Here is a 20,519-nt window from a genome sequence, read left to right on the forward strand (position 1 = left end):
TTCTTCTCCCGGTGACATAACTGTCTCTTTAGAGAGAGTCCCCTGTGGAACTAGGGACACTCCATTGTCTGGATCTGGCACTGGGCCAGCGGGTGACGATGAACTGAGAGGTGGGTGAGAAAAAAGAAGAAGAAGAAGAAGAAGAAAGGGTGGAGGAGATGGTGAAGACAAGGAGGAGGCAAGAGGAGACGGGTGCAGTGGATGAGAGGGATGAGAGGTGGGCGTTGGTGATGAAGATGGAAAGGGAGGAGAGGTAGGAGAGAGAAAAGGAGGAGGAGGAGAAGGGATAGGATGAGAGATAGGCAGAGGTGAAGAAGATAGAGGAGGGAGAGATGGTGAGGGAGGACGAGGTATAGGAGGAGAAATAGATGAGAGGGGAGGAGGTTGTGAAAATAGCGGAGATAGAGGGAGGAGTGAGATGGGAGGAGGGAAGAGTGAGGAGAGAGGAGATGGGGGGCGGACTGCTCCCCCCCCTGCCGTCACGGAAGGCATTCTTCGACCTGTGGTCCTCCTCAGATGGCACAGATTACTATGAAAACACTTTTTCCTACACGTAAAACAAAAAAAAACAATCCTGTCTTGTTCACACTATCTGCTAGCACTTACTGCGGTGTTAAATGCTCTGTCACTTTAAGAAATGCAGACTGCAATTGAGCTCAACTAGCTACTTCCCTTTTTTCCTTTCAATACATTATGCCATTGTACAGCATATGGAGCTGCCCGTAGAAACCGACATGCTTAACTTTCTGAATAACACCTACTGTGTCTGTTCCAAAAACTTCAAAAAAAGGTAAGTGATTAAACCTTTTAACACCTTGCAACCCCTTTTAACCTGCTTAAAAGGGAACAAAAAGAAAACAAGAATATGGAAAATCAAAAATTGGCAAGATAACACAGGAATTACCAAAGCAGGTAAAAATTCAAAATTCTTTTTTTAACACAAAACTGGAAGAAAGAAGTGAAAACTAAAACTTAAAAAAAAACTGATAAAATATGTCACAAAAACGTGGAAGAAAAACTCGGAAGAAAAATTAAAAGAGATAAAAAAGGAAAAAAGGAAACATTTTTCTTTCTTTTTTTTTTTGTCCTTAAAAAGATTTTTAAAGGATGAAACCCCCCCAAAAAATGGATAAAATCAAAAAGTATATAGTATATAAAACTTAAAACCAACAATAAAAGGGTTAATGTAGAATGTAGGCACCCAATTTCCTCTTTTTTTTTTTTTTTCCTTGCCTGAGTCTCTCAGTGAAATCTGAGAACAATGGGAAACCAAAAAAAACAGACTCAAAATGACCCAGCTTTCCCGAAAATTCTCATACTGCAGTAACAAAAGCCTCTACTAAAAATGCAAAATAAAAGATAAAATAGGGAAGAACAGAGTCCAAAATATAATCTGCTTCAGATCTTTGCGGAAACCTGCAATAAATTCACATATAGACGTCCAGGGAGAGAGATCGAAAGCCCTTCTGCGACACGTCAAACAGCTGCTGACAACCGGTAACTGCCAATCACCCATGGCGCTTTGGTTAGCACCGGGATGTATCACCCTCCGTCTGCTGGGAGATGGGAGCCGTGATATCCGATTAGATTATCTCCCCTCCGTGTGCACCCGAGAACCGTGATAATCTCTCCAGTGATCAGTCTGTGATATCCCCCCAGTCTGCCGCATCCGCGTGTGTGCGGGGACTGTGGCAGCCGAGGGATTCACCTGTGATGCCTCCCTTAAGCTGACACCTCCGTGTATGTGTGCGGGGACCGTGACAGCCGTGGGGTGGGATTCACCTGTGATACCTCGTCTAAGTCAAAACCTCCGCATGGTGCAGGGACGTGATCTGACTTAGTCAGAGAGACTCAGTCTTATCGGTGTCTCAGCAGCTACAAATTAAGTCACAGTCTCCACCAACTCTCTCACCCGAATCTCAGACACACAGGATCACAGTAGACACTTAGCTTATCCCAGGGTTTGCATTTCCTCGTGGACTTTTCAACACTACCTGGGTTTGGTGACCACACTGACCGGCTAGAGTTGCTGACCCGGACTGGGCACAGGGAACATTCAGGTAAGATAACTAGATTTTCTTACCTTACTTATGGAGTTGCGCAACTCTCCGTTCCCATGAGCCAAGACCTTGGCCGGCACCTCTGTCCTCTCCGGTCAGCAGGATCCCCGTGCGTTTTCGTCCACGGCCCCACGTTGGGCGCCACTTGTTGTGGATTTATTTTTGATTTGGGTAGATTTACCCCTGTGCATACTGTGGCCTGTCCTGATTAGACAGAGTCTTATTGAGCGCTCAAAGGAAAAGAGGAAGGTACACGTAGTTAGCAACAACTCATTCCAGCAGAACTCTGGAAACTTTATTCATATATGGTCTTTTATCAGTTCGTATAAAGGAGTGGTTACTCATTAACATAAAGGCTTTACTTCTTAGCTAATTGGTCAGTTTAAATGCACGAACAGATATGGGTGTCCGACCTGGGGTTATTTAGACACCACATGATTTACTGTCCGGAGTCTTGCACTTGTCAGCAAGTCTCCAATATCGGCCGGACCACCTGGCCTAAGTTCCTCATTCCCTATGTCTGCTAGATATTTCTCAAATCACAAGACAATGAGATGACTGGGTAGCAGGTTATTTCCACCAACTAGTTATAAGGTTCAAACTGTGAATATGTATCTGTGTGCAGTATATATGAGTATATAGCAGTATATAGCCTATATAAGAGTACATGAGTATATAGCCTATAGCAGGCAAGTGAGATCTATATGAAATACATATATGTTTCCATAACACGCCTTTCTGTATAAGATGTTTGTGTGCATCATGTACATGTCGGCCAGTCAACACACACACAGATAAATTCTATTAACCTAAAGATGAGTGAATGCATTTTTAAGAGTCTGATTCAATGGCCAGATCAGTAATCAATTTCCATAGGATAGCAGCAGTGTAAACTGCTTCCGAGCAAACTGCATCCCCAGTGCGGTTTACAGTTTTGTTTACAGTTACATGTTATAGAGCTTTTTCTCTTGTTCAAAGTTATGGCCTGCTAACCTTACAATCCCGGAAGCACACTTTCTGTGACATACATATGAAGTATATTTATTTTTTCATGAATAAAATGTTCAAATGTTGAATCAAATGTGTGTTTTACTTTTGTCAGTGATGTACTAAGTGCCATTATGTCATCTTTTCCTGATAATAACAGGGCAACCCTATAAAAGTCTTCAGCATGGACAATATCTGGAGTTCCCTTATTGAATTATTTGGTTAAATAATTTCTTTATGCTTTACTACTACCTGTCTGTTATTTATGGGAGGAAGAATGAGAATGAAGACGATATACAGTGTGTCCATAAAGTCATGGTGCACTTTTGACCAGTCACAGGAAAGCAACAAAGGATGATATAAATGTGAAATCTGCACCAAATAAAAGGAAAACCCTCCCAGTTTCTGTAGGACGATGTGGCAGCATGTGCACATGCGCAGATATTGACGTAACACAGTGTATACAGCGGAGCAGCCCATGCCAGTGGAGATGTGGACTGTACAGAGGAAAGTTCAGTGTGTTCTGTAGCTCGCTAAATTCGAATGCTTGACCAAAGTGCTACATGAATATCGGCGCGTTTATAACGAAGCACCACCACATAGGAATAACATTACTCGGTGGGAGAAGCAGTTGAAGGAAGCTGGCAGTTTGGTGGAGAAACCCCGTTCTGGTAGGCCATCAGTCAGTGACGATTCTGTAGAGGCTAAAAGGGATAGCTACCTAAGGAGCACTAAAAAATCTGTGCTTGTGTGTGCTCGACTATTACACCTAAGCAAGAAGATTGTGTTTAGCGATGAGGTGACCTTCTATATCTGTGGACATGTTCATCGCCATAGCGTCCGAATATGGGTTGCTAAACATCCTCATGCCTACATTGAGTACTAATGTAACACCCCTAAAGTGAACGTGTGGTGTGGCCTGATACATGATAAGGTGATAGGCCCATTTTTTTTCGCGAAGCAGTCTGTGACGGCAAACACGTATCTTGACATGTTGGCATTGTATGCAGTGCCACAATTCCCAGAAGTTGTCATCTTTCAACAGGACGGCGCTCCTCCACACTACACTATCATTGTTTGTGAGTTTCTGGATAGAACATATCCCCAACGGTGGATAGGTAGGGGTTCTGTCAAGTCATGGCCACCACGATCCCCGGATCTGACGCCCTTAGACTTTTACTTTTTGGGGTTATGTGAAGCAACTGGTATACATTGAGATTATCAACGACATTAATCACTTAAAACAGAGAATCACAGACGTAATTCATTCTGTTACACCAGACGTCCTTACCCCTGTGTGGCAAGAACTTCACTATCATTTGGATGTGTGTAGGGCAACAAATGGAGCCCACATCAAACTGCACTGAATAGGTATGGAGCTGGGAGAGTTTTTCTTTTATTTGGAGCAGATTTGTTTTATTTTTAGCCTCTCCTTTCACTTTTTTCAATGAAAGCTCTGTTTTTTTTTAACAATTACAGGGCTATAAAGGAGCACAAATAAATGTTGGCCAATATGAGTGCAGGCAAAGATAAAAGTAATCCATATTAAAATGAATCACATCCAGTTTACCATATTGGGGAAAGAAGTTAGTATGTCTAACATATTTTCAATTTTCTGAAAAATGTTTTAGAATTCACAAGGGAAAATAATATTAAAACGTAAGAAAAAGGTAGCTATGTGCCTTATCTTGTTAAATTTATCTTGCTTCCTTATAACTTATTTTATCACACAAGAGTGCAGATACGTAGCAGAGATCAAGTTAAACAGATAACCTTCACAATGGATTTTATGGATTTTGCGATCTTGCTGTATCAATGGGGAATTATATTTATATGTAGGGCTGGCTTGGCAGATTATTTTACTTTACTGCCGCCTTGGGTAAACTCCTTGTTTAATATGGGGGTTGCCTTAAGAGACATACTAAATCCCCATAGCAAAAACACATTTTTGTTGATGACTTAAAGTGTTTATCAGGGTCTATTTCAATTTTTTAATATGAGCTTAAAGACTAACGGGAAGGTAGTTCCTAACTACCTTCTTATTCTGCCCACCACAAATTTTTGCGATCACAGAGTGGACACAGAGTGCTCCTGCTGGCTACTTTGCATCTCCCACTGACGTCACATCACCAGAGCAGAACCTTCTCTTCCATTCTGCTCTATTGATGGGAAGCTGGCTTTCAATTATGATGTGGTCAGTCATGTCCCATCGACAGAGTAGACTGGTGGAGGATGAGCTGCTCTGTTGACATGAAGCAGCAGAATTTCTGGCAGGAGCAGTCCATGACCGCTGTGAGCTGTAAATTGTTACCTTGTATGAAAAACATTGTCCTTAGTTTCAAATTTACATCATGTTGGTGTGTCACTTTGAGTAACAAGTGGAATATCAGATTCGTGGATCCAGGATGCTGTTGTCTTCACTAGCTCTCATGTATTAGCACAACTTGATTTCTGTACTGATTTCTCCTTCTATTTCTGTCTTTGTGTGACCTTGTCTTTACTATATAGACATCCAGTACTGATGCTGTAAATGTAATTTCTCTGGTCATCATCCACTAGATTCTGCTGCCACATTTATACTACTCTACATACACTAATGCTGCCTGTTTGACCACCCCCCACCCCTGCTCTTGCCATGTCTTCTCCGTATGCTATAATTTAGACTTATCTTTTTCTTCCAGTTTGTTGTCTGAAACATTTTATTGCAAAACAAGAAAGCATTGAATGGGCAGGGTTAAAGAAGTAATAGGAAATAACATCAACTTGAGTTGAGAGCAGCCAGAAGCTGTGCACTATTAGAAACTAAAAGCACTAAGCTGGAATATAAGTTGGTGTGCATACAGCGTATAGGTGCATGTTCACACTGTCCACTAAAGAGACAAAAACAAAAGCAAAAACAAAATAATCAAATACCCTGCAGTGAAAAAAAAACTGAAATAGTGCATGAAAATAATATATAGTGCTTGGTTAACATAATTTTGATCAAAAAAAGGTAAAAGCCCATCCAACCATGTCATGGTAACCCTATTTGCAACAGTCCTAACTGTGACACCCCAGAGTCCGGTTGTCACAGTGACATTGCCTCCCTCTAAGAGGTGAAGTCATGCTTGGAGGCAGAAAGGGGCCCCCCATGCCAGGTAACATAGATTAAATCACAATTCCTTCTGCAGGTCAGAAAAGGGAGCAGCCTTATAAATTATGGCTAGCAGAGGGGGTTGGTTAGTCAGCTAGAAGTGAGCTGAGGGAGTTGCTATGGAAACGAAAGCAGCTGTGAGCTGTGAGGAAAATGACAAGATAGTTAAATGTGAGGTAAAAAGATCTTTCTGGAAAATCCTGTCAGTTCAGGAGAGGGTGCAAAACACAAGCCACGGAGACACCATCACATGTTTCTCAACGCAAGCAATGACTAGCCAGGTCTTTCCCCGGGAAGGAACAACCACGGGAAGGGCAGTCTCCAATGAAGGAAACCACCTATGCCAAAACATGGTATCCATCCACAGACAGCTGTTTCGGGGTATTGCCCCTCATCAGTGTGGAGTAGGAAACTGGCCAGTAGGAGCAATGCCTAGTAGAAGACTGTGAAAAATGAGGATGAATGAACTCATGGAGATAAACATCCAATACTGTGGAGACACCATCACATGTTTCTCAATGCAGTGATTCTAGAGCAATGCCCCCATCCCTTATGGGAAATATGTAAAACATGCAAAACACAAGCCGTGGAGACACCATCACATGTTTCTCAAAACAAGCAATGACTAGCCAGGTCTTTCCCCGGGAAGGAACAACCACGGGAAGGGCAGTCTCCAATGAAGGAAACCACCTATGCCAAAACATGGTATCCATTCACAGACAGCTGTTTCGGGGTATTGCCCCTCATCAGTGTGGAGTAGGAAACTGGCCAGTAGGAGCAATGCCTAGTAGAAGACTGAAAAATGAGGATGAATAAACTCATGGAGATCAACATCCAACAATGCGGAGACACCATCACATGTTTCTCAACGCAGTGATTCTAGAGCAATGCCCCCATCTCTTACGGGAAATATGTAAAACATGCAAAACACAAGCCGCAGAGACACCATCACATGTTTCTTAACGCAAGCAATGATTAGCCAGGTCTTTACCCGGGAAGGAACTACCGTCCTTTTCATCGTCAGCCCTGGGCTCCTTATCTGTTGCCGTGCCCTCAGGTGTGCAATGTCGCACAGGAATTTACAATCCTCTGTACTTTCAGTTTTGGCGATCAGGACATACAGCTCCTGACCACCAAGGACTCTGGCGTCCCTTTTCTCTCTATTAGCGCTTCGCTCTGGGGTCTGCTATATGCAGTTCTTAGCTTCCCCAGAGCCTCTCTGTCTCTGCTCGTGTCCGTTCCCTCTTCACAGATCAGCTCCCTGTCTGGAACTCCTCACAGATCAGCTCCTTGTCCTGAACTGTGAAAAATGAGGATGAATGAACTCATGGACATCAACATCCAACACTGCGGAGACACCATCACATGTTTCTCAACGCAATGATTCTAGAGCAATGCCCCCATCCCTTACGGGAAATATGTAAAACATGCAAAACACAAGTCGCGGAGACACCATCACATGTTTCTCAACACAAGCAATGACTAGCCAGGTCTTTCCCCGGGAAGGAACAACCGTCCTTTTCATCGTCAGCCCCGGGCTCCTTATCTGCTGCCGTGCCCTCAGGTGTGCAATGTCGCACAGGAATTTACAATCCTCTGTACTTTCAGTTTCGTCGATCAGGACATACAGCTCCTGACCACCAAGGACTTTGGCGTCCCTTTTCTCTCTATTAGCGCTTCGCTCTGGGGTCTGCTATATGCAGTTCTTAGCTTCCCCAGAGCCTCTCTGTCTCTGCTCGCGTCTGTTCCCTCTTCACAGATCAGCTCCCTGTCTTGAACTCCTCACAGATCATCTCCCTCTCCTGAACTGTGAAAAATGAGGATGAATGAACTCATGGAGATCAACATCCAATACTGCGGAGACACCATCACATGTTTCTCAACGCAATGATTATAAAGCAATGCCCCCATCCCTTACGGGAAATATGTAAAACATGTTAAACACAAGCTGCGGAGACACCATCACATGTTTCTCAACGCAAGCAATGACTAGCCAGGTCTTTCCCCAGGAAGGAACAACCACGGGAAGGGCAGTCTCCAATGAAGGAAGCCACCTATGCCAAAACATGGTATCCATCCACAGACAGCTGTTTTGGGGTATTGCCCCTCATCAGTTTGGAGTAGGAAACTGGCCAGTAGGAGCAATGCCTAGTAGAAGACTGTGAAAAATGAGGATGAATGAACTCATGGAGATCAACATCCAACACTGTGGAGACACCATCACATGTTTCTCAACGCAGTGATTCTAGAGCAATTCCCCCATCCCTTATGGGAAATATGTAAAATATGCAAAATACAAGCCGCGGAGACACCATCACATGTTTCTCAACACAAGCAATGACTAGCCAGGTCTTTCCCCGGGAACAGCCACGGGAAGGGCAGTCTCCAATGAAGGAAACCACCTATGCCAAAACATGGTATCCATCCACAGACAGCTGTTTCGAGGTATTGCCCCTCATCAGTGTGGAGTAGGAAACTTGCCAGTAGGAGCAATGCCTAGTAGAAGACTGTGAAAATTGTAAATTCCTGTGCGACATTGCACACCTGAGCGCACGGCAGTAGATAAGGAGCCTGGGGCTGACGATGAAAAGGACGGTACCCGTGGAATAGGCTCATGCTGACAGCTGTACAGGTTAGTGAAATCATCACCAATTGAGGGTTGCAGCTTAGTTATAAACAGCAGAGACCCTCACACAAAGCACAGAAGGAAGGTCCTAAACCCCCACCTGGCAAGGTGGATCCCCTGAATGCCTCCAGGCGACCCGGACTCATTCCATCACCTGTATGTGGTACTCCGGATTGCAACCAATTGCCAGTAAAAGGTAAAGAAACTGCACCTCTCTGTGTCCTTCTCTCATTTCTCTGCACCCCAACGTTCACAACCATCCTAACTATTAATCAAACACCTTTGTCCTGGGACTATTGCTCTACCTGTGGGGAGCCATTTTCACCTCAGCTGCGACACGCCAACAGTCTCAGGGGAACAACACCGCAGCGCTGGTCATCTCTGACCAGAATACCACAGGTGGCATCATGTATTTAATCATCTATAAACTTTATCTTCATTTTTACCCCATCTAACAGCATCACAACAACTTTCCCCTTTTTCCCCTATTTAATTCATTTAATGAACGCCCCAGGGCCACGGCGTGACACCGTCCCTAGTTGAAGTCGACAGGCTCGGTACCGAGTATCCCACGGCCCTGCACCACGCGCGTGCTCTCATGCTGCCGCGCGCCCGGGCACTCCATAACCTCTTGTATTAAAACCTTACCTTGTGTCTAATGACATAAGTGTCAATAAGGACTGAGAAGGACAGAGGTCCTATCTAATGGGCATGCAGTAACTAGGTAACGGGGAGCTTTAAAAACGTAATGTCCAGCTCAAAGAAAAGGGAGGCCGCTCCCTTGTTTTCACAGAGTGCAAAAACTGAAACAGAAACCAAAAGCAAACAACATAAACTTCACATGAGAGCAATAAAACTAAATCTGAGATGTGCTCACCAGAATTATGGGTTCTCATGATCAGGAAAACTTTTAGACATCATACTGCTGCAGGATCCCCTGCACCTAACTTGTTGTGACAACATCTGGGATGGATCATCACCGTAGCATAACACAAACAGGTTAGGAAGCCACTGAGGCTATCCTTTCCTATATTGTTGAAAATTCTTTGATAATTCTGGTGACTGCTAGTGATGAGCGAGTATACTCGTTACTCAAGATTTCCTGAGCATGCTCAGGTGGTCTCCGAGTATTTGGATGTGCTCAGAAATTTAGTTTATGTCGCCGTAGATGCATGATTTGTGGCTGCTAGACAGCCTGAAAACATGTGGGGATTTCTTAACAGACAGGCAAACCCCACATGTGTTCAGGCTGGATAGCAGCTGCAAATCATGCAGCTACGGCGACAGAAACTAAATCTCCAAGCACGCCAAAATACTCGGAGATCACCCGAGCATGCGCAGGAAATCTCAAGTAACAAGTATACTCGCTCATCCCTAGTGAGCACATCTCAGATTTAGTTTTATTTTTCATTTTCCATTGGACATGGTACCGTGTGCATCAGGGCAAAGGCTGCTTCTAAGTATGCAGCTATAAAAGAAGTGAGTATATATTAGCACTAGTGCTCATCTTTTTCTTCTTTTTTTATGATATTGAGTTGAGAGTCGTACAGTCAGTTATGTACAGGAGTTAGACAAAATCTACAGCAGTAAAAAGGTAGGACATATTAATGAAAACTATGTAATGTATTGAGAAAGTCAATAAAGTTTGCATTTAGGAAATTAACCATGAAAGACAAGTATTGTAAAGGTGCACATAACCTTCAAATTATGACTCATGACTCAAGAGATATTCTGGATTAAAGTTGTTTTTAGAATTAATTATCATGGACGCTGTAATACTGAATAATAGTAGCTCATTGGCTACCAGAATGAAGCATATATATATATATATATATATATATATATATGTTGTAACATATTGTAAATGATGTATTCAATGCATGATAGTGAAAGAGGAAATTGTGGAAGCCAACAAGCTATTTATTTCAAATCGAATGGTCTCTGCCAATCCTGCCACTGTTTCACAATTGGGCAACCTGAAACGCTCTTCAGTTTAGGTTATTAGAGACTGGAGGATTATTTAACAATTTGAAGAACTGTTTTTTAAGTGACATATTGATACTTACCTATTCTCTCCGTTATTGATGGGCATCCAGCATTGCTCCCAGTCTTAGTTTAAATGAAAACAGTTGAGTCCTTGACCTTTTCAGCCAATCAGTGGCCAGAGAGGCCATGTGCCATATTACCGGCACCATGACTCACATCACTGACCAGTAACTCTAGTTGTACCTTATACGCCCAATGGGGCCACTGATTAACTAAAAAAGTCATATGCTACCTGCTTCGATAAAAAGACCAGGAGCCTTGCAATAGGCTATTGTCTGATCGCTGTGGGAGAAAAAAGGTGAGTACTATTGATTTTGTTATTTTACAGTATTGGCAACTTTGTAAAAGTTAGATAACCTCTAAAAGTATGCCAAAAAGAGAAACCTCTGAGTGGCTCTATATAAAATTAGAGCAGGCTGTAGACACGGTACTACATCTGTTAAATTACTTGCGCCTTGAATGTTGCTCCTTTTGTGGGCCTCGTCAGTATCTGTTTACTTGAGTAATCATGTACCCTACATCCACCTGACCACTGCAGCAAATCACTGGCTTTTGTGGTCTTATGCAATACATAAAGGAATAATTGTGGAGTCCATTGATTGTCTGCAGCGGTCACATGGATGTAAAGTACATACAGGTGAATTTTTTTTACTACTCCCTTTTTTAAGAAAAAAATTTGATCTTGGACATTCCCTGAAATGAATGGGAAACCAGAGAAAAAAGTTCACCATACTTTTTCTTAGCAACTGTCCACCCTTGGAAGTATGAATTGGTGCTAAGCTAGGAAAATGTTGAGAATGATGGTCAGCGACAATACAAAAAAATGTGAAATTTACTGATTTACGACAAACTTTGGAATCTTTTTCTGGCCTCAGTCTGACAGGAACACCAAGCCTCAGCATTGATGAAAGGGTTAAATGATAGACAACATTGTTCTTTCTGTTTCCGCCATTAGAACTTAAGGGCGAATGTCAGGTATTACTACTGCAAATTAAACAAAATGTTATTTATGTGGAATTTCTATTATGCCCTTAATTTTATTTTTCATCTGAAGTACTTCCTAAGAAGAATGTGAAATTTGGTGCACATTGTAATTAAGGTGTGGGAATTTCTAAGCTACTTTTTTGGCTTGAGATGAAGAGTTAACATTACACCACAGAGGGCTGGGAGTGACTGCGTAGTGGGTTAATCCATCAGAAATCATATCTTTTGTGTTTGTCACTTGTTTGCTCTTCCCAGCTGTGTATGTTTTCATCTTCTGACTAACGTGGACTGCAAGCGTCATTTCACATTCCGAAACTGCCCAGTAAACTAGCAAGGAGCTGAGACAAACATGTTGTTGAGATTTTATAGATGCATAAAAATTAGAAGATATAAAAAACAATATGGTGCATGAGTTATATACCGTAATCTAGTGCCAATAGTTTAATAAATTACTTCTAGTTGTGAGTGGATCAGGCAAAACATTATCTTAGGAAATTCAATTTGCATCAAAGTTATTTTCCGCAAATTGAATTTCATTTATTATGCTCTGAGATCTCTTCAGACACCAGATCATGATAGCTGTAAGATGTGAACAGCAAAAACAAACTCATTTCCCATCTCAACTGCCTTGCCTCTCCGCTGATCACTGGCCGCCATCCAATTCTCAAATTTCCTTCTTAGTCACAGTGTGTCACAAGTCGTGAAGGCAGGATCCAAAAATGTGCAGTGTCCTCTGAGGCCTCAGTCATGGCCAGAAGTCCTTAACGCAGAAAGAAGAGTACTGGATGGTGGGTAACGTTTTTCAAGCTAACAGCCCAGGCCTCAGAACCTATTTTTCTGCCATCGTAGCTTTTGCCATCATGGTTCTAATTGTTCTTCATTCATTTTTAGGGTCTTTGTACCAACTGTGTATCATACATTTTTCTCATACTTAAAAAATAAAAACTGTTGACCATAATAGAATGCAGTCGGCACTCGACAGCACTAGGATGCTGTCAGTGTCAGTGTGCTTTTTGTTACAGATTGGGCTAGGATGGTAGATAAGGTTATCGCAACCCGGAGTGGACCCTCTGGGCCATGGCTCCAGAGCCCGTGCGGGCGAGCTGACCAGGTGGAGCCACCCCCTATACAGGGAGTGTTAGGGGCAGGCCCACAAGGGATGGAACCATGACAGCCGGAGCCAAAGGGGCGACTGGGTGAGCACCAGGGACAGTAGGGTGGAGAATCAGCGGAGCAGCAGAGTGGGGTAACAGTGAACACGGAGCTGGAGAGGGACACGGACGTGGAGCACTCATGACTGGAGAAAGCAGGAGACTGTAAGAGAGAGAAGTAACAAAAGAGATTAGGACTAGAAGTAAAACGGACTAAGAGAACAATGGGCAGGCGGTACACAGTTAGGACACCAGAGACAAAAGCAAGAGTAGGAGCCAGAGGCGAGACAGGAACAGGGACAAGGCGGTAGCGAGGTAACGCGTGCAGCAGCTACCAAAGAAGGCACAAGCAAAGCAGATAAGGAAGAGACAATGGGCCTGGAAGAGTAGTGAATGCTGGTCAAAGAGACAGCGAGACCACAACGAGACCACACAGGCGTCTTACCAGGGAAGACGCCGGGAAGAAATAGATGGTGGGCGCCGCCATGTTGGGGGCGGAGCCACCACGTCACAGGAACTAGACGGAGTGTTGAGCGCAGGAGCGCGGGTCCGATGTCACCGAGGCTGGATGTCAGGAGCGGGAGTGCGCCGTGGAGCGGATGCACACCGGGAGGTGCGCACGGAGTCGCGCAGGTTAGTATCAGTACCGGTAGAGGACGTGACACTGTTTGTTTTACTTTAATGACAAGTTCACTTGCATGGACAATTCCCGGTTGCAAAAGTGACCAGAGTTAGACATGTCCTCTTTTTCTTAACCTAATCTTGGTCTGGAAAAAGAACCAGACTTAAAAATAGCCCTATGGGATATAATGTGTCCATGTGCTGTGTGTGAATAAAAAACTGTCAGAATATGGATAGCAAACACACGTTTACTGGCCTCAACACCATCTGCGTAGTTCTTTTGCAACATGTGACTATGGGGGCATATACACACGTGGTGAAAAAATTGTTGGTACCCCTCGTTTAATGACAGAAAAGCCCATAATGGTCACAGAAAAAACTTGAATCTGACAAAAGTAATAATGAATAAAAAATCTATGAAAATGAACAAATGAAAGTCAGACATTGCTTTTCAACCATACTTCCACAGAATTAAAAAAAAAATAAAACTCATGAAATAGGCCTGGACAGAATGATGGTACCCTTAACTTAATATTTTGTTGCACAACCTTTTGAGGCAATCACTGCAATCAAACAATTCCTGTAACTGTAAATGAATCTTCTGCACCTCTCGACAGGTGTTTGGCCCACTCAAGTGCCAACTGCTCCAGTTGTCTCGTGTTTGAAGGTTGCCTTTTCCAGACGGCATGTTTCAGCTCTTTCCAAAGATGCTCAATAGGATTTAAGTAAGGGCTCATAGAAGACCACTTCAGACCAGCCCAATGTTTTCCACTTAGCCATTCATGGGTGTTTTTAGCTGTGTGTTTTGGGTCATTATCCTGTTGCAAGACCCATGACCTGCGACTGAGACCAAGCTTTTTGACACCGGGCAGCACATTGCTCTCTAGAATTGATAGTCTTGAGATTTCATTGTACCCTGTACAGATTCTAGACACCCTGTGCCAGATGCAGCAAAGCAGCCCCAGAACATAACAGAGCGTCCTCCAGTTGGGAGAGTGTTCATTCCTTGATATGCTTCATTTTTCTGTCTGTGAACATAGAGTTGATATGCCTTGCCAAAAAGTTCTATTTTTGTCTCATCTGTCCATAGGACATTCTCCCAGAAGTTTTGTGGCTTGTCAACATGTAGTTTGGTAAATTTCAGTCTGGCTTTTTTATGATTTTTTTCAACAATGGTGTCCTCCTTGGTCGTCTCCCATGTAGTCCACTTTGGCTCATACAACGACGGATGATGCAATCTGACACTGATGTTCCTTGAGCTTGAAGTTCATCTATGGCAGCATTAACGGATGTGCTACATCGCGTTAATGCCGCGGTGTAGCGCAGTCCATTAGACGGACTGCCATAACGCAATCTGAACCCTGCCTTAGCCATTCTGTGGATCATTGCTTGACAGGCATTTCTATCCCGCATTGCTTCTTTCAGTTTATTCCCATGTCGTTCTTGATGGTGTCAATCCAACAAGTTCTTGGCCATCCTCTTTTTCTACCACTGACCGATCCAAGTATGATGTCTTTCTCCAACAATTAATTGGCTCTGTAAAATGTGTCCAAAATAAGCTAATCTTTCTTTGGTTTTCTTAGCTTCCAATAAATCATAAATCCATCGAAGCAAAAAGAAACACTTCAAAGGTGGACATATCCTTTAATGTCTTTACAATTCCTGAAAGTCACTTAATTCAGTTCTACACTTTATAATGATATCAACAAAAATATTCAGAAGATAGATGAGATTCTGGGAAGAAACATTTATGATGACAAGTCAAACCTTTGGCATTTAGATTTCCAGTTTCATTACAATTAAGGAGTATGGTATTAATCCCACACAACGTTGAATACGCAACGTACTGCATAATACATACTAAAATGTTATTATTTGATGATTCACAAACCGCCTAGCTGAAAAGACAGAGTAGGCACTGCCAAGGAAGCATTCAATTAGAATGTGGCAACTACGGAAATTATTTGTTATTTGGTTGATAAGGAAAGAAAAACAGGGAAAGTACCTTACATACGACTTAAAGCTAAGATGACAAAATGACAGACATCAAACAAACAATATAGCTCAAGGTCTTCAATTAAGTCTTAAGAAAGAACCCATCACCAGGACAGACCTTATTCACACATCAAAGAAAGAAATGTATCCAGCAACAGATTCATTGGTGAATAGTGTTGAGCGATACCACCCGATTCTGAAAAATATTATATCGGAATGGATCGGCCGATCTAAAAAAAGTATCAAGTTTCGCCGATTCCGATCCCGGAAGTCCCATTCAAGTCAAAGGAACAGAAATATCGGAATTAAAAAAAACCCTTTCTTTCCCTGTAGGTTAATTCTACATGAAGAAAAACAACTAATAATAATGTAGAATGTATTGTGGGAGGTGTAGGAGACATTAAAGCCATAGAGGTTTAGCCCAATCAAATGGAATAGCAGGATTTTTTTTTTTTTAAAGACGTTCGTAGTTACAAAGATATTGACTATGTTAAAGTCTTTAATTTTTTGTCAAATATGTATGTTTCACTACTTCCATGCTCTTCACCTTCTTTTTTACTTCTCCCACACTTTCTCCTTCATCATCCTCAGCAGCAGCAGCATCTTTTTCATCAACTTCTTCTCCTTCTCCTTCTTCTTCTTCTTCTTCTTCTTCTTCTTCTTCTTTTTCTTTTTTCTTTTTTACATTCTTCATATTCTTCTTATTCAACTATTATTCTTCTTCATATTCTACTTCTTCATCTTCTTCCTATTCTTCTTCATCATATTCTTATTTGTGTCAGGCATTCCTGTAGTTGTTATCTATAAAAGTTTGAAGATTATACCTTCCGTTCAGCCTGTCACAAAAGATTTACAACAGGATTTGTCCGCGTTCAGTTTGGCCTGCAGTAGCAGGCCTTTTCCAGGGGCACCACGAGGAGGAACGGACTCACCCCCATACACTGCTTAGTCTTCTTCTGCTAATAAATTTGATAATATCATTTGCTCAGATTTTTAGTCTTATGCTTAATGTTCTTCTGCTTTTGTTTTTTATGCTTCTTGGTCTTCTGTCTCTTGTTGTTCTTCATCTTGGTGGCTGTCTTCCTGTTCTTTGTCCTCTTGGTCATCTTCTTCAGGGTCATCTTTTAGGTATTCTTCTGTGTGGTCTTCAGGGTCGTCGTCTTCAGGGTCATTGTCATGGAGATCCAGAGTGAGAATCAAAAACCATTTCCACAAGCTTGAACTTGGAAAAGTAGCAGAAGTTACAAGAAGGCTGAGGAACTGGCGAGAACCAGCTGACGGTACTGGAACCCGGAGTGGCAGCAGAATGAACAAGAGCCAATGGCACAACCGTGGACCAGCTGACAGTGCTGGAACACGGTTACTAAGCAGGAGGTACCTGTGCTCCAAAGCACTGCCAAGGACCAGCAGACGTTGCTGGAACTCGGATACCAAGAAGGAGGCACCTAGGCCAAAGGCACAGCCGAGAACCAGCTGACGGTGCTGGAACCCGGATGGGTAGCAGAAGCTACAATACTCAATGGAACTACCGAGAACCAGCTGACGGTGCTGAAACCCGGAGGGGCAGCAGAAGGAACAAGAGCAATGGGACAACCGTGGAACAGCTGACGGTGCTGGAACACGGTTACTAAGCAGGAGGTACCTGTGCTCCAAAGCACTACCAAGGACCAGCAAACGTTGCTGGAACTCGGATACCGACAAGGAGGCACCTAGGCCAAAGGCTCTCCCGGGAACCAGCTGACGTTGCTGGAACCCGGATGGGTAGCAGAAGGTACCCATGATTAACAAAGTTTCGCCTCCGCGAGCAGGCCGCAGTTACCGAAACCCACAGTCCTACAGGGGGTGCTTGTCCTATTGGCACTATGGAACCAGCCTTTTTTTCCAGAACCCGCAGCCCACATAGGAAGCACCAAAACTGCAGGCACCATAGACTCGGCTAACCCTACCGCAACACGACAGGACAACATATCGGTGGCAAAGTGACGTTGACACTACCCGGAAACAGCAGGCGTGCTGTAACAAGGCTGGGCAGGAGGGAGTACCCGTGCCAAAGACACTGCCGAGAACCAGCTGACGGTGCTCGAACCCGGATGGGTAGCAGAAGCTACAATACTCGATGGAACTACCGAGAACCAGCTGATGGTGCTGGAACCCGGAGAGGCAGCAGAAGAAACAAGAGCCAATGGCACAACCGTGGACCAGCTGACGGTGCTGGAACACGGTTACTAAGCAGGAGGTACCTGTGCTCCAAAGCACTACCAAGGACCAGCAGACGTTGCTGGAACTCGGATACCAAGAAGGAGGCACCTAGGCCAAAGGCACTGCCGAGAACCAGCTGACGGTGCTGGAACCCGGATGGGTAGCAGAAGCTACAATACTCAATGGAACTACCGAGAACCAGCTGACGGTGCTGAAACCCGGAGGGGCAGCAGAAGGAACAAGAGCAATGGGACAACCGTGGAACAGCTGACGGTGCTGGAACATGGTTACTAAGCAGGAGGTACCTGTGCTCCAAAGCACTACCAAGGACCAGCAAACGTTGCTGGAACTCGGATACCGACAAGGAGGCACCTAGGCCAAAGGCTCTCCCGGGAACCAGTTGACGTTGCTGGAACCTGGATGGGTAGCAGAAGGTACCCATGATTAACAAAGTTTCACGTCCGCGAGCAGGCCGCAGTTACCGAAACCCACAGTCCTACAGGGGGTGCTTGTCCTATTGGCACTATGGAACCAGCCTTTTTTACCAGAACCCGCAGCCCACATAGGAAGCACCGAAACTGCAGGCACCATAGACTCGGCTAACCCTACCGCAACACGACAGGACAACATATCGGTGGCAAAGTGACGTTGACACTACCCGGAAACAGCAGGCGTGCTGTAACAAGGCTGGGCAGGAGGGAGTACCCATGCCAAAGACACTGCCGAGAACCAGCTGACGGTGCTCGAACCCGGATGGGTAGCAGAAGCTACAATACTCGATGGAACTACCGAGAACCAGCTGACGGTGCTGGAACCCGGAGAGGCAGCAGAAGAAACAAGAGCCAATGGCACAACCGTGGACCAGCTGACGGTGCTGGAACACGGTTTCTAAGCAGGAGTTACCTGTGCTAAAAAGCACTACCAAGAACCAGCAGACGTTGCTGGAACTCGGATACCGACAAGGAGGCAACAATGCCAAAGGCTCTGCCGGGAACCAGCAGACGGTGCTGGAACCCGGATGGGTAGCAGAAGGTACCCATGATCAACAAAGATGCAAGGCCGCGAGCAGGATGCAGTTTCCGAAACCCACAGTCCAGCAGGGGGTGCTTGTCCTATTGGCACTACAGAACCAGCCTTTATTACCAGAACCCGCAGCCCACATAGGAAGCACCAAAACTGCAGGCACCATAGACTCGGCGAACCCGACCGCAACAGGACAGGACAACGTATCGGTGGCAAAGTGACGTTGACACTACCCGGAAACAGCAGGCGTGCTGTAACCAGGCTGGGCAGGAGGGAGTACCCGTGCCAAAGACACTGCCGAGAACCAGCTGACGGTGCTGGAACCCGGATGGGTAGCAGAAGGTACAAGAGTCAATGGAACTACCGAGAGCCAGCTGATGGTGCTGGAACCCAGAGGGGCAGCAGAAGGAATAAGAGCCAATGGCACAACCGTGGACCAGCTGACAGTGCTGGAACATGGTTTCTAAGCAGGAGGTACCTGTGCTAAAAAGCACTACCAAGGACCAGCAGACGTTGCTGGAACTCGGATACCAAGAAGGAGGCACCTAGGCCAAAGGCTCTGCCGGGAACCAGCTGACGGTGCTGGAACCAGGCTGGGCAGGAGGGAGTACCCGTGCCAAAGACACTTCTGAGCTGCAACTGGCGATGTTGGAGCCCAGGGGTCAATCACGCAGCAGGCTGAGGCCTACTTGGAGCTAGTTTTATATTGGTTGTACACAACTACTGATTTTAACCGGGCTCCACTTGGGCCTCTGGCTCTACTGTCTCTAGTATTTCCCCTGGTCACCAACACCGCCAGTCGCTGCTCTGAAGTGGCGTGTGCACAATCCACACTTGTTCCTGTGTGACTGGGGCTCAGTCACGTCAGTTGATCCACTGATGTGTGTCCGGCAAGGTCTCCTGCTCTGTCCACATTCCCACTACTAGTAATGGGAATGTGGACAGACGTGACTGAGCCACAGTAACTTAGGAACAAGTGTGGATTGTGCAGATGTCATTTCAGAGCAGCGACTGGCGGGGTTGGAGGCCAGGGGAAATACTAGAGACAGTGGAGCCAGAGGCCTAAGTGGAGCAAGATTAAAAATCAGTAGTAGTTTGAATGTGGATGGAGCAGGAGACTTTGCAGTCCACACAGCAGGGGAGTAGCTGGCATTACTGAACCCCAATAACACAGGAGCTAGTGTTTTTCTCTGTGCAGATGACACATCTGAGTGACAACTGGCTGTGTTGAAGCTCAGGGATTATAGTTCAGCTGGTAGAAACATGAACACAACAGGAGACCTGGAAACAGTTGCCAACCAATTATTTAGTCGGGAAGAGGACTGGCAAATTCTGGGGAGATCCAGGCCCCACCCTCGCTGTACATACTGACTAGAGCTTTGTGTACCTCCCTCCTCTGAAGAGATGTCTTCCTCCTCCATTGACTCCTCCTCATCCTCCTCACAAAGTGTCCCCTGTCTAGGCCTTTGTGAAGAAGCACGTAGCACAGACTGTCCAGAAGCAGATGGCATTTGGGACTCCTCATCCTCCACCTCTTCCAAAACCTCATCCCTTAGTGCTTGCAGTGTTTTTTCAAGCAGGCAGATAAGGGGGACAGTCATGCTGACTAGTGCATCATCTGCACTCGCCATCCACGTGGAATCATCGAAGGCACGCAAAACGAGGCAGATGTCCTTCATAGAGGCCCACTCAGT

The sequence above is a fragment of the Dendrobates tinctorius genome, unplaced genomic scaffold (assembly GCF_039654945.1).
Source record: "Dendrobates tinctorius isolate UK_male_01 unplaced genomic scaffold, ASM3965494v1 ptg000211l, whole genome shotgun sequence".
In the NCBI taxonomy this organism is placed as follows: domain Eukaryota; kingdom Metazoa; phylum Chordata; class Amphibia; order Anura; family Dendrobatidae; genus Dendrobates; species Dendrobates tinctorius.